Source organism: Curcuma longa, unplaced genomic scaffold (genome assembly GCF_044706935.1).
Source record: "Curcuma longa cultivar G26 ecotype Majalengka, Jawa Barat unplaced genomic scaffold, ITB_CL_G26_1.1 contig_4523, whole genome shotgun sequence".
Lineage (NCBI taxonomy): Eukaryota > Viridiplantae > Streptophyta > Magnoliopsida > Zingiberales > Zingiberaceae > Curcuma > Curcuma longa.
In genome coordinates, this window is record NW_027434172.1 from 1 (window position 1) to 4170 (window position 4170).

The following is a 4170-nucleotide window of genomic DNA, read 5'->3' on the forward strand; positions in this document are numbered from 1 at the left end:
ATGATTTTTTTCAAAATTCCTTATGGGTCATAAAAATCATATGGTTAAATCATATATTTTTCTGAATTAACATGAATTTTTTTGGGCTTTTCGAAGTTGGTAATGAAATCATTTTATCAGGCATCAGTCGACTGGTGTGACTAGCAGTCGACTGATCTCTCTGTTTTTCAGATTATATTAATTTTTCAATAGATTTTTGATTCCATCGTGTCCCTTATTAGTATACTCCTTGTTCAGCCTTTGAGTGTGTATTCTTATACTTTTAGAAGTTGAACAAAGAAGGAGTAAGGATTAAGGGGGAGAAAACTATAACATTTGTCATAATTCATTGAAAAAGATTTCCTGTTTCTTATAATGCCTTTGATTACCTATCCATTATTTGCTCTGATATTTCCTATTTCTTTTTGATGTATGTCAAAAAGGGGGAGAATAAAAATGGAAAGTTAGGCTTTCATGATCACTTATTCATGCTTAATGTTTATGCTTAATTGATTAATTCTGATTAAAGCATGTGTATGCATGGTGATATTATACATGTTGTATTTAAAGACCTAACTTAAATGATTTTTTTTCAAATATCAAAAAGGGGGAGATTGTTGAGGCAATTGTGCCCCAAGTGACTTGGATTTTAATGTTTGGCTAAATCAGGTTAAGTTAGGCAATGTTTGTTGATCTAACATGTGTGACTTGAGTTCACAGGAAAGTCCAGGAATAGAGTCTTGGCAAAGGATGAAGTCCCGGAGGCGCGGCCTCTTGGCAAAAGTGAAGTTCCGGAGGCAAGGTCTCTTGGCAAGAGAAGTCTTAGCACGACAAAGTCGAGGGAAACATCTTAAGCGAGTGCAAGGAAGTGCACGAGGCTTGTGGAAGGCGTTTGAAGACTTGTGTCAAGGCTAAGGGATGAAGAAGAAGCTGGAAAAGTGAGTTTTCAGCTTGGGCAGTCGACTGGCCCTGTCAGCAGTCGACTGGGGTTGATCCGAAATACACACAGCAAGCACACAAAGATCAGTCGAGTGAATAGTTGACTGGCCATGGAGCAATCGACTGATATACTGCCATTGGGGTGACAACTGGCGAATTAAATGCATATTTAAGTACCGTTGAAGCCCATCAGTTGACTGGCCCTAGTAGCAGTCGACTGGTGCACTGAAATTTATAAAAAGAGCGGTCAACGTCGCAGAGAATGATAATTACATTCTTTCATCTTCTTTATAGTTCTCTGACATTGTAAAAGTTCTTTTCTTCCTCTCATACTTCATTACAAACCTTGTATGAGGAAGACATCTTGTTGTGAGGATTTCTCCGCCTTCGAAGTGTGATTCGAGAAGGAGATTTTTCTTATAGTGGAATCGTCGGCTGTGCGTGTGGATCCTTGGATTAGTCACATCGTAGAGGTGGATACCAAGTAAATCGAACGGGTTAGCGTTGTGATCTTTTCTTCTTTGTTTCTTTGCTTTCGCTAATATTTTTGCAGTAGAAAAGTCAAAAAATGCTATTCACCCCCTCTAGCGAACACATCGATCCTAACAGATAGCACTTAATGTGAGTAGTGGAACTCATTGACCACAGACTGACGAAGAACTGGTCAGTAGTGCATTAATCGCTGAGCACTATTTGAACAGTATCAAGGCACAATAGACACAGCTCAAGCTAATTAAGATAGAAGATAAGGCAGTAGGGGGTCAGAAACCCCAATCAAGTACGCAGAATTGGAAGGACAAGGGTCACAAGAGAAAGCAGTGGAACTCAAGAAGTAACCAAAAGGGAGGACTAGCAAACAAGCAGACCAAGTTCCTTCCTTGTCCGTAATGTGGGAGAACACATCCAGGAGCCTGTCTTTTGGGTAAGTCTGGATGTTATTCGTGTGGGCAGGATGGACACATGGCTAAAGAATGTCCTAACAAGCTTAAAGTATCTCAGCCGCAGCCAGTGCCATATGGAGGCAAGGCTCAGTTACACTACATGCCTGCAGCTCTGGGAGGACCCCAGCTTAGTCAAGGAAGGTTGGAAGCCCCACTACAACAAATTTGACTTTCCGCAGCGCACATCGCGTGCTGCATAACTCCAAGCTATAGAAAATTATAATTCATCCGCAGTGCGCGGCCCGCGTGCTACGGAAAATTGCATCCGCAGCACGCAGTCCGTGCGCTGTGGAAAGGTGCATCCGCAGCACGGGAGGCGCGTACTGCGGAAAGGTGTAATTTTTCACAGCATGTGCCCCACGCGCTGCGGAAAGGTGCATCTGCAGCATGCGGGGCGCACGCTGCAGAAAGGTACAATTTTTCGTAGCACGCGGGCCGTGCGCTACGAAAAGGTGCATCCACAGCACACGGGCGCGCGCTACGGATAATTATATTTTTAAAATACAATAGACCTATATACACAAATATATAATACAAATACAAATAATTATAACCTGCTCAAAGTTCTAACATTTATAATCCAACATACAAATATTAGATAATATCACATTCACAATTATAAAATCAGAGCTCAAATATATCAAAGATAACCATCTACATTTAGTTAGACAAAACAATCCAAGTTCACGTTCATCTTTACTACAAACAGTATATCAATCGTCCAAATTAGTGAGACAAAACTATAAACATCGATGCCCAAGCTACTGTGCTTCTTATTGCATCCTTAAGAAAAAATATTTCTTTGTTTCGTCGAATTAGCTCCACCTTCTCCACAAAAACTCTATCAATCCAAACTTTCCAATAAGATCCACCAAGAGGAACGTGATGTACTTTTGCTTTTGGATTTGTGGATGCAATTCGACCTTCTACAACCGCTCCATCAACAGACCAATGAAGCAGCTTACATTTAGCATTAACACTGATATCTCCAGCAGTCATCTTCTTTAGTTTTGACTATATCACAATAAATAATAATTAATGATTAAATAAATTTTATAATAGAGCATGCTATAAATAATAAACAAAAGTATAATATTGGGTTAAGATAGTTACCTGAGCTGCAATATTGCTATCGCCACTAATATAATTTCCAACACCGCTTTCAATGCCACCACTAACAACCTAATTTTCCAATAAGATCAGCTTTTGTTAGCCTAATACACAATAAGCTTATCTTATAATATCAAATGTAGTATGATAAAATATATATGTATGCACTCTATATAACAAAATGAACATCGTGTCACTTCAAAATGATACAACAAAAAAGGGAAAAAAGGGAGATAACTATTACATTTAAGTTTAAGCAGTCAATAATAACAAAAGAAAACTAATTGCACATTACAATAAATACCAATCAACAATTCATAAGAAGAAATACAATATAATTCTGGATAAAATCTGAATAACTATATAATTCTACAATAAAAATAGCCACATTACTAACCTGCTCCTTTTCATTTCGTGACTTTATAGCTTGAAAGTAGGACCTCATTTCTTGCATTTCTTCTTGAAGATTATGCACTATACTTTCAAGATGCTTAACAGTTGAATTTTTTCCCACAAAAGCTCCAACTTTTGATGGTTTAACTCCAAAGCACATTCCACACACTCTACCTCGAGATTCCTTACCAAATACAAGGCTAATTGCATCATCGGCAATGTTAGTTATGTTTAAAGCTTCAGGTGGGCATTCTTCTATTTTTTTCTGCAAATATCAATTTGATTCTTCTACCTCGAGGTGGCGCTTTTAGCAACACATACCAATTTGATTCATCATTATCTCTAGAATAGAATACTTGCTTTGCTTGTGATGCTAAAATGAAAGGATCATTTTCAAAAGTTCTTAGTCCTTGGTGTAAGTTGACTAGTGTAAAATCATCTTCCATTTTAATACCAATTCTAATATTTGCCCAATCACATCTAAAAACACTGAATGATGCCATTGATGTAACAGACCAAAAAAGCTTGTGGGTCACCACAGCAAGGATGCCAAAAGCAACATTAAAGCATAAGCAAGGCTTCCAAAGCAAAACTATTTAATTGAATAGAAACAAACAAGTTTTGAGAAAAAGACTGCAAAAGGCGCATAAGACATACAAGGAAGACAATAGTCATATTGCTTGACACGCTCAATCTTCAGATGTTTTAATGCAGATCTGCAAAAACAGAGAGGAAAATAGGTATAAAAATGAACTTCGGATATGGTGACTATTTGCCATGGATAGATTAACTGAAAGACGTTTCCTTT

At 38.0% G+C, this 4170-nt stretch overlaps 1 pseudogene; it reads left to right on the top strand.

The window, feature by feature from the left end:
- Positions 1–1527: 1527 nt before the first annotated feature.
- Positions 1528–2028, top strand: LOC141819377 (uncharacterized; annotated as a pseudogene).
- The last annotated feature ends 2142 nt before the right edge of the window (positions 2029–4170 follow it).